The sequence below is a fragment of the Brassica oleracea genome, chromosome C5 (assembly GCF_000695525.1).
Source record: "Brassica oleracea var. oleracea cultivar TO1000 chromosome C5, BOL, whole genome shotgun sequence".
Classification (NCBI taxonomy): domain Eukaryota; kingdom Viridiplantae; phylum Streptophyta; class Magnoliopsida; order Brassicales; family Brassicaceae; genus Brassica; species Brassica oleracea.
Window position 1 is genome coordinate 32,814,775 of NC_027752.1, and position 11,647 is coordinate 32,826,421.

Genomic DNA, 11,647 nt, shown 5'->3' on the forward strand with positions numbered 1-11,647 from the left:
AGAATTTGTCATTTAGTTTGATTTTCGTCTAACCTTTCATTTGTTATGGTTTTCCATAAATTGGTTTCGTAGAAAAAGTTTTCAGTTGTTTTGGTCATTTTGACTTGCCTTATTCTTTATCATAAATAGTAACACTTAAATTATCAGTTAAACTAAAATCATGTTAACCAATTTTTATAGTAACAATCTAGCTAGAGAAGTTTTCATGTCTTGACCATTAATTTCTTACTTATACCATCATCTCTATAGTCTTATATTATAGAACCCTCAACAAACTATAAGTTCTAACATTTTCAAATTTATTAGGCAGAAACAATAAAGTAATAGTTTAAAATTTGTATACTAACTTATTATAATACATAATTCTAACATATATATATTCAAATAAAAAATTAATTAAGTATTCGACCTAAAAATGGTGTCCAACGTCTGTGATGAAGGGATGATCATCTCATATAGAACAAGCTTATGGGGGGACAGAAAATGGCTTCTCATAGGAGTGTGTATTATTTTCAGTTTTGAGCTTCGCGTAGATGCAGATTTGATTTATGCTCGCATAATCTTTGATTCACAATTGTTATAAAAGTTTATGGTGTGTGATCATTATGATTTAAACTTATGGAATAAGAGAGAAGAGTCTCAGCATACCTTACTATTGGCACACATGTGTTTATCTGGATAGGTTTGCAGGTAGTTTGTAGGGATTTCAAAATATGTTTGCATGTTACTCTCTTTTGGCAATATCTATATGGGTTACTTGACCAAACATTTTCTCTTTTTGTTTGAAGGAACTTGGAAAAGTCAGCGAAGCCTAAGCTTATGAAGCTAATTGATGAAGCGTCGCAGAATACACATGCAAAACACTAGGAGGAGAGGAGCTGACAGAAGTGTTTTTTTTCAGAAAAAGAGAGGGGAGAGAGCTAGAGAGAGTTCACCTCATGACGTCTCTTAGAAATGCTGCAAGGTCCACAAAAAGACTTCAGAATAGAAAAAATTGTCAAGAGTTAGTAACTTTCTTGATAGGTTTTTACCATTGCCCTTTCAGTACATCAATTTTAAAAAAAACATTATTACAATTTAAAACTTTTACATTATAAGAGGGGTTTATGGAACACCAACCTTCTCTGTTAGCGGGTTCGAATTTGTGGACACAACAGCTTTTAGGAGGTTTTACATTATAAAACTTCTTTTTAGATAATGAATAATTTAGTATGTATATATGTTTCTAATACTGAAAACATATATTATACCTACTAAAAAGAGTTAATGCAAATCCTGAGAAAATATGTTGGTAATTTGTAAGTATTATTTTATGATATTTTGGAGCATTCATTTTCTATTTTTCAAGGACAAACTATATCTGTTTGTGGATATTTATCATGTTTGTTCAGTACTTCACCACCGTTAATTATCGGGTTTCAATTTGAGAAGATATATGATTACTACAAAATAAAATCAACTACTCTATTTAATCAAGTAAATAATTTTCTTGGGAATTTTGTTTTCTTGGATTAGACATCCATTTCTTAATTACACATGACACATTTGAACTATATATATTAACAATACATCAATGCTTCATAAATTGTCTTTGTAGCTAACAATACATCAAATAGTTATGGTTTTCTATTTTTTATTAGTTTAGCCTAGATTTTGGTGGTAAAAAAAAGAAAACAATTACGGAATTCATTTTTTCAAATTTTTGTTGATGTGATTTGAAAAAACATAAAAAACATAAACATATTTTTTACTCAAATATAATAATTCATAAATTATAACCTAACATGTTCTTTATAAATATTAAACAAAAACAATTAATATCTTATTTTATGCTACTTGCTTATTTAAAAAATAAAATAAAATAAATTGGATTTTCTTCTGATTTTTTAATTTATAAAATTTAAGAAAAATTATATTAAAAATATTTTGAACACAATGAAATAAATATATTTGTTTTCATATAGTAACAAATATATAATTTATAAAATAAAAAGAAATAGTCAAATATGTAGTAAAAATAGTGAAAATTAAAATTAAAAATTTAACAAAAATTTCATGGAAATTTTAAATAGGCTAGGGCAGGTCCGGCCCTAGTCTATTAATATAAAGTAGACCTTGATTCTCTTCTCCTATTGCCAGCTAAGAAAATAGGCCAAGGAGAATCCGCCACGTGTCCATTCTTTAAAACACTCGACGTGCTTTGTTTTTTAATTGCGGGGTTAGAGCACCCGCAATGGTGTTACCCAAAGAGGAGTCCTTAGAATAAGTGTATTTTGATTTTTTAAGTATTAATTTTTTTTTCTTTTTCAGATAAAAAAATATATATATCATCCAATCGTGGATCGCCATATGTCGTGGGGACTTGCAAATAGTGCAAGGATTTAGTAAGAAAGATTTCTTATTTAAAAATTTTAAGGATTGAATCCTTAGCTTTGGTGGGGTCTACTGATTATTTAATTTTTTTTTAAGGACTCCCATTGCATTGCAGAGCAAAGATGCTCTTACGAAGTTTGCTATTTGGACCGGTCAAACCCATTGCACAAACCCGATAAGCACCTTCTTCGTCTTCAACATTTCTCCTCTGGGATTTCTAGGATTCATGGCCTTCTTCACCTTCTGCTTCCAAACCCGTCCGTGGAGTTTATGGAAGGTGATGGGCGACGACTATTTATGGAGAATCTCCGGAGCAATCCGTTCGTGTCGTTTGGTTTGGATTTTTTACGCCGGGTAAGGAAAATTGAAACCATTATGAAATGCAATCTATCATTGTCATTAACGACCATAAATCTTTTATCCCACTCCTAGCACGATTCCTAATTCAGTTCTTAGAAGCAGAATGGCGAACTCATCATTTCTCCTTGCTGACTTCGAAGCCACCTTCCAAATCTGTCTGCTCAGATTTTGGAAGGCCATGAATGAGAAAAGAGACGGCGAGCGTATGGGCGTCGATATGCTTCTTCTTGACTCGAAGGTATCTCCGGCTTGAAAAACAAAGCTTCCATTTCCTTTGAGATTTATAAGTACCGATTGGATTAATCATTTGAAAAGTATGTTATGTGCTTCGTTACAATTTTGTGTTATGCGTACATTCAAATGTTGTCGTGTCTGAATTTTTGCAGTCAAAAGGATATGATTTTGATGTCTGATGTTCTAACACTAGCACATGATCCGTATCTCTACCACAGTAAGAAATGAGAGTGTGTAGTCTTCACAAACAAACAGAGATGCTACATAACCAGGTACGAGATTTATGTTTATGTTTTGAATTGATTATAAAGTTTCTATATGTTTTTCTAAATTTTATATCTCCAACCCCTTGAACCATATTAATTTAGGTGAATTTGATTTGTTTGTCTTCTCTTAACTTTGTATGTATATAGTTTCCATGTTTTTGAATAGACCATGACTTCAAAAGTTGAGACATGATATTAAGAAGTTCTCGGATGATTGGGAGACATGGGCTAGCTGTGAAAGTGAAGATGAAGCAGCAGAATAACTGAAACCGTGAGGGGTGGAAGTCTCTCATCTGAGGTCTTGCGACGGAGCATTCAAAATTTTACTCCGGGAACCATCAAGGAAAAAGGTTATGCATGTCTTCCTTAAGAGTGTTTCTGCAAAAGGCATTGGAGAGGCATCTTAATCCACACCTTAAAAATTTTACTCCGGGAACCATCAAGGAAAAAGGTTCTGCATATCTTCCTTAAGAGTGTTTGTGCAAAGGGCATTGGGGATGCATCTTAATCCACACCTTTATAGAGTAACCACACGTAGAAACGTGGCTCTGTAAACTTTTAATTAAAAGCGTCTTACTTGCTAGAGTAACCACACGTTGAAACGTGGCTCTATAAACTTTTAATTAAAAGCGTCTTACTTGCTATGTGGTTAGAGAAGTAATGAGGTGTTAAAGACAGTTCAAAGGAAAAATAGTTCATGATTCTTCTAAAATGATAGGTCTACCTATGTAAGAACTCATCTTAACTAAATTAATATCTCTCCATTGTTCATCCCATATTTTCAATTGCTCTTGAGGCCATGGATTTAATATGAATTGCAGATCCAGATTTTTTCATTGGCAATGATCGACAGTTACAACTGAGATACAAATAAAATGTATATAATTGCAAAATACAGATGAAAAATGTAATAAATGACAAGATATAAGAATATAAATGAAAGTAAAATGATATAAATATATATAAGTATATAATACCAAAATAAAAAGAATACATCCAGTTTGAAATTATCTCAACCATCAAATTATAAAGTTTATTTAATTGTAACAAGACTGAAATTGAAGATTCTAGCATCAAATAATTTTATCCAAAAACATAATAAAAAAAAAAACAATCATGAACATAATAATTCAAGGCACATATATAACCAAATTCTTCCAAAATAGAATAATTTTTAAATAAAATATACAAATGTTCCGCGCGGACCTACTCTAGTATAATCTAAATTTTATTTATTTGCTATATCAACCGTAAATATTAACAAACATAATTTAAATTAAAATACTAATGGAAGTGTAATTATATATTTTAAAGCAATAGCTTTAATAAATAGTTAACTTTCCTACGATTACTACTTAACTATTAAAATATTGACAATCCTGATGAATATCAACAGAAAGATGGTCCACCCACCAACTACATAGCAATACGCCAATGCTTTATATATAGGTATCCTGGCCCCACGGAAGTGGTCCAGACTAGTTATGTATTGTCGCGTGTCGATCCCATGTCTCTGGCGAAGCTGAAATAGTAATTTCCTAGTGACTGGAACTCGAACCATGGTGACTTCACTGTATTGGGCTTTTACCCTAAGTTAATCACCACTAGACCACAAACCCTGGTTAGACGTTACATTTCAGTATTTCGAAAAGATTTTTTATTTTGAATATGAACTCTGAAGAGTTAGATTCTCCACATAAATGGTGCTACAACAACAACAAAAAACACTTCCTCTCACAAAAAAGACAGATCAAGAACCATCTAAAGATTTCATCTTCCGGTCCAAACTTCCCCATATCTCCATCCCAAACCACCTTCCTCTCACTGACTACTGACTACGTCTTCCAGAGATTTTCAGGGGAGATATATGACGATTTCACAACCACGTGTCTCATAGACGGTGTCACCGGACACATCTTTACCTACCCCAATGTACAAATCACTTTAAGGATGATCGCTGCCGGAATACACCGCCTTGGGATCCGCCACGGTGACACGGTGACACGGTGATGCTGCTTCTTCCGAACTCGCCGGAGTTTGCTCTCTCCTTCCTCACTGTCGCTCACCCTGGAGCCATTTCCACCACCGCAAATCCGTTCTATACAGAGTCAGAGATAGCAAAACAGGCAAAAGCCTCCGGCGCGGAGATGATCATCATGATGCCATGTTACTGTTGAGTTTGAATAGAAAATTTGGGGTATTGTTGGGCTTTAATTAATTAAAGGAAACAACGTTTCAGACAAAACGTGTCGGTTATGAGTCAACATATGCATTGATTAAAAGACACCGCTCCACTTGAGTCAATATATAAAGGGATTAAGTGCAATACGAGATGAGAGGGAAAGAAAAGAGAGAGATAAGAGAGAAGATTATTGAGAATCAGTTGGATTTAATCTTTCTTCCCCATAACAAATTTCTAAAGGAAACCCCAAAGTAAATTTTGCTAGGGTTTCGGTATGAGTGTGTTGTACGGAGATCGATAGTTGCATCCTCAAGATAGACGTCCATGAACTACACACACCATTGTAGGGACGAAATTCTGTCTTAAGAGATTGCTCAAATAAGCCTCCATCAAATGACGATTAAGTTGTGAAAGGAAGAAAGGTAATCATCTTATTTATAAGGGTTTATAAATTGAGTAATATCTATAAGGGTTTATAAACTCAAACGTATTGAGTAGGTGAAATTGATATGCATATGTACTTTGGATTAACAATCTAAGACTGAATTTTACTTGTTCTTTTCAAAGAAAGCAAGATGGATGAATTGAATGCAATTGTGATGAGTTTGTATTCCAAAGAGTGAATTTCAAAAGACAACAACAAAAGATGTTGTTTTATTTCACAACACTAAATCTGGGACAATGGTTGACTTTTGAAAGACCAGATTACCTGTAGAAGGTTATATTCCTGATGAAATTATTAAAACATCAGAGATATGGATACAAAAAGAGTTTTTGTGCAAGAACTATATTCTTAACGCTTTGGACGATTCTCTCTATGATGTTTATCATCTATTCCAAACTTAAAAACAGTTGTGGGAATCATTAGAGAAGAAATATAAGTCTGAAGTTGCAAGCGTTAAGACATTCATCGTGGGAAAGTTTTTAAACTTCAAGATGAGTGACACTGTTTCTGTGGTGAAACAAGTGAAAGAAATTCTAAGTCATTTTTCATGAAATATGGGATTGACTGCTATAATTCTTCGAATTAGAGTGAAACAAGAGTCAAATGGTACGTTATTCACTTACTCAGTGTCATTATGGAAAAAAAAATACAATGGAAAATCAAGATGTATAGACGTAGACATGCATGACAATTGCTTTTCAATGGGGTGATAGCATTGGATTACATTAGATCAAAGGATAACTTGGTTGATACTTAGACCAAAAGTCTATCTAAAAAGCAAGTTGTATTCATTTCGAGGGGAATGAGTCTCAAGCCAACACAATGAGTCATTACTTGATGGAAACCTAACCTAGCAACATTGGAGATCCCATGGTCTAGGTTCAATAGGAAAACTAGTTGAGGAAGACTCAATAATGTATCTTACAAATTTCTCATTCCTATGAAATAATAATGCGTATCCATTGATGATTAAGGGTTGAAAAATTTATTCTTAATAATGTTAGTATCTTTTGTAGAAGAGAGATAGAATGGACTATCTTTAACTAACATTATCTATATGGAAGTGGTGTCGGGTCGCACCTACGAATTTATATGGCTAAATTCTCTAGAGCTCTCACGAAGTCATGATATGTTCAGGACCAAAATAAACACAACCGTATAAACTAGAAATGAGCTGATGAGATGTGTTTCAGTTATTGTCTTGGTTTACTATAAAATGTGGTTAATTCAAGACTATAGTTCATTACCCACAAAATAAATCCGATAAGTTGTTACTAGGAAAGGTTTAAGTCCAAAAGACACCTTTTTTGATGCATATTGATTGTATTTTCTCAGAAATATTTGAACTTATTTTCTATTCAAATGTGGGGTATTGTTGAGTTTGAATAGAAAATGTGGGGGTATTGTTGGACTTTAATAAATTAAAGGAAGCAACGTTTCAGACAAAACGTGTCGGTTATGAGTCAACATATGCATTGATTAAAAGACACCGCTTGAGTTAACGTATGCGTTAATTAAAGGCACCACTTGAGTCAATATATAAGGGGATCAAGTGCAATACGAGATAAGAGGGAAAGAAAAGAGAGAGATAAAAGAGAACATTATTGAGAATCAATTGGATTTAATTTTCTTCTTTCCCATAACAAATTTCTGAAGGAAAACTCAAAGTAAAGTTTGCTAGGGTCTCAGTACGAGTGTGTTCTACGGAGATCGAGAGTTGCATCCTCAAGATAGACGTCCATGAACTACATACACCATTGTAGGGATGAAATTCTGTTTTGGGAGATTGCTCAAGCAAACCTCTATCAAACAACAATTAAGTTGTGAAAGGAAGAAATGTAATCATCTTATTTATAAGGGTTTATAAATTGAGTAATATTTATAAGGGTTTATAAACATGAGAAAGTGTTTTAATCGTTTGTGTAGACGAAGATGTTCCGTTTGCTGATGGTTGCGTGAGTTTCACGGAACTGACCCAAGCAGACGAAACAGATCTTCCTAAACCGGAGATCTCGCCGGAGGACACGGTGTCCATACCCTACTCTTCCGGGAGCACGGGGTTTCCGAAGGGTGTGATGATCACTCACAACGGACTAGTTACGAGCATTGCTCAGAAAGAGAATAAAAAATCAATTATTTTAAAAAACATAGGCACAAAATCATCATAAGACAAAGCCTTGTTGCTTTATACCTCCTCCATCATCAATATTACTAATCATATTCACTTTTAATACAAAGCTGTAGTTGAAATAATGTGCAGAGAATAAGGGCATCCATGTAAGAGCATCAATATTGGTAGTTTCCTAAAAATCACTCAAATAATTAAAATTAAAATTCTCAAATAAATAAAATATAAACCAATCACAACATGACATATAAGTATAGAGTTTAGGGGTGGGCATGGGTGCTTGCTCCCACTAATTTTCGGATACTTGCAAGTTACTTGACTTGTTCCATTATTTACTCAAATCCATTAATTCAATCAAAAATACTTGATTAATTGAGTGTGAAGCATTAATATGGGCAATGGAGTGCATGAAGACTCTTCAATATTCTGATGTAGTGTTTGCAACGGATTGTTCTCAACTGGTGAAGATGGTGTCGATATCTAAAGAATGGCCACCTTTTTCTACACATTTGGAAGAATTTAACCGCATTAAGACTTTCTTCCCTGATTTCCGGATCAGACATATACCAAGAGCACAAAACATCTTGGCGGACAAGCTTTCATGTGGTGCGAGGAGTTCTCCTTCAACTATGTTTTATGTTGATTCTACCCCACCGGTTTGGCTCTTTGAACCGGGTGGTTTAGCTACCTAGTTTTAGTTATTGTTGTCAAAAAAAGAATTGAGTTTATACTTAAATTTAAAAATATTTCAAAGTAAAAATACAATAGATCTTGGATTGACAAATAGATAATAGGCTTCACATTTTAGTAAAGATTTCCTTTTTTTTAAGTACAAATCTCTATTGAATTTTCTTTATAGTAACATAAATGACAACATTTATATTGTGTTTTATAAACATATATATGTTAACAACACCTATTTAATAAATATATTAAGTATAATTATTATATAAAAAACGAGCAGCAACGAGGTTTGATACTTGTCCTCAAACTAGATAGATAGATCCCAAACTAGAAATCCTACTATGGATCCGAAGAACGGGTAAACAAAGGTCTAGGAGATGATCACGAATGAAGAAGGATCAACTCGAAAGACAGAGTTCGTATGCAAAGTTCTTTGTAACTTAACAATGGTTGCTTGAGAGATAAGTAATAGGTTAAGAAGATAGTTTATTGATTGTATGTCTAAAAACTTTGCCGTGAGGCTACATATATAGTAAAACCAAAGAGAAGCTTAACCTAGCTAGGAAAAGGAAAAAGATATAAAGCCAATCATAAATAGGAAAACTAACAATTAGATAACCGTAACTATGATATGTGACTTATCATGTCACAATACTCACTCCTTCAAATCATAACTGTCCTCAAGTATGGAAATCTGGAAATGCGGGAACTTGGCAATGAAGTCTTGATAAATCTACGCAGGTTCTTTTCTAATTCCTACTTCATTGAGGTAATGAGGCAGTGTCGGAGTTGAGTGTGGCAGGTTAGGACAGAACTTCAGTTTTTGCAGTGTTTGGTCAGTAGCTGGTAAAGAACTTTTGCCAAGAAGATAAGGCATGTGAACCGGTGGTGGCTGTTGAGGTAGGATGGTTTTGTCGATCTCTCGTAAGTGAAGCATAGCAATTTGCGGTTCTTGAAAGATTTGCTTGTTTAAACTGCCTCCGGTGATGATTTTGGAGCGGTTCGGTGTTGTTCCCCTGAGGACATGTTTCAGACCTTGAAATTTAAACTCCATTCGTAGGTGCAGAAAATCCCACAAGATAGGTCCCAAAGTGGAGAGCCATTCCACGCCCAGTACTAGATCACCACAGCCCAAAGGTAGTGTTCTTATTTCGGTTTTGAATTTGTAACCCTGCATCTTCCACGCGAAATTACTGCACTTGTACTGAGTAATCAAGTCGCCACCTGCTGCAACAACTGACGCTGGTTTGATTGGCTTCAGATAGCAACCCAATCCTTTAGCGATTTGTAGATCGAGAAAGTTATGTGTGCTGCCGGGGTCGATTAACATTTGCAGTTTTATCTTTCCGTAATGACCCATTAGACGCATACAGTTGAATGTCAAGGAACCATTTAAGGCGTGTACAGAGATAGACGTGACCTTGACATCTTGATCGTTGATGGTTGTTTCTCGTAGTTGTTCTTTCAGCGCGACTTTTTTCATCAAACTCTGTTGGATCAGCTTCCAAGAACAAGAACTCAGAACGCCGGTGCATAAGTTGATGACCAGGCATGAATGGTTCTTCACAATACATACACAGACCCTTACGCTTTCGTTCCTGCATCTCTTCGAAGGAAACACGTTTTTCAGGTGCGTTAGGGAGGAGTGGTTTGTTGCTTTGGTTTCCCGTGGTGGTAGTTGCAGTTGGTGTTGTGATGCTGTAGTGGTTCTTGCCTTGTGTGAAGTTTGCTCGTGGAGATGAGTCGAAGGTTGATCGCGGTGTTTTTGTTGGAGTGTGCAACAGAGATAACTCGTGGAGTTTTGCTATTCTTGCTGCTGCTGGTACGGTTGTGGCGTTGAATTGGCGGACATGAAGGGAGGGATGTGGATTCATGTTTGTCAAGAAGATGCTTAGAGTGTGACCTGGAGCAAGTGTGATTCTTGTGCTAGCGCAATCGAAATTCTCTAGATATACATCAATAGAGTCGTTTCCTTTTTTCAAGCTAACTAACTTTGATAAGAGGTCGTCGTAAAGTTCACTGAAACGTTCAGATATTGCAGCAACATATTCTGGCCATAAGGGGAACATGTTTTAACGGTTGGCCATATAGGTGTGGTGCCATTGTAGAGCCTTGCCGATCATATGAAGGGAGGCGAGACAAACCTTTAGTTCTGGTGGAGTACTATCAATTGAGAAGAATTGCTCGCAGCGATAAATCCATTCTCGGAGTACTGAACCATCAAACATCGGGAGTCCAATATTCATCAGTTGTGATGACAAGCTGTTAAGGAGACCCTGGTTTTGATTTTGGTGGTGGTCGTGGTTGCGTTGATCTTTTGTTACGCTCTGTTCTAGAGAAAAACGATCAGGTGGGTCTTGTCGTTGCTCTGTTTCTGTAGCGGTAAGAACAGAGGATGTTTGATCTTCATGTTGTTTTCCTTCGCGTTGGTTGAAGGCTGGTGAGGCATTAGAGAATTATTATTTTTATGATATCTTTGAGTGTGTTTATTTCGCCGCCTAGATCCTTGCGTATATCTTCGGTTTGTTGAGTTTGTAAGGAGAGCAGTTCTTCAATTTTTTTGCTCATATAGTTCAAAGCGGTGGTTTGTCGAGTGTCCATAACTTAGGCCGGAGGACTGTTTTCTCTGATACCACTGAGATAGGAAACCTAGATAGATAGATCCCAAACTAGAAATCTTACTATGGATTCGAAGAACGGGTAAACAGAGGTCCATGAGATGATCACGAATGAAGAAGGATCAACTCGAAAGAAAAAGTTTGTATGCAAGGTTCTTTGTGTGAACTTAACAATGGTTGCTTGAGAGATAAGTAATAGGTGAAGAAGATAGTTTATTGATTGTATGTCTTAAAACTTTGCCTTGAGGCTACATATATAGTAAAACCCAAGAGAAGCTTAACCTAGCTAGCTAGGAAAAGAAAAAAAAGATAAAGCTAAGCATAATAAGGAAAACTAACAATTAGATAACGATAACT

General features: G+C 35.2%; 1 long non-coding RNA gene across 2 annotated transcripts; it reads left to right on the forward strand.

The window, feature by feature from the left end:
* Positions 1–2,490: 2,490 nt before the first annotated feature.
* Positions 2,491–3,974, forward strand: LOC106293350. 2 transcript variants are annotated; one of them, XR_001260451.1, is made up of 4 exons: positions 2,491–2,727; positions 2,836–2,971; positions 3,120–3,239; positions 3,381–3,974. It is a non-coding gene; the product is annotated as an uncharacterized LOC106293350 (long non-coding RNA). The 2 variants fall into 2 exon arrangements; XR_001260452.1 differs by having other exon boundaries at positions 2,505–2,727; positions 2,806–2,971.
* The last annotated feature ends 7,673 nt before the right edge of the window (positions 3,975–11,647 follow it).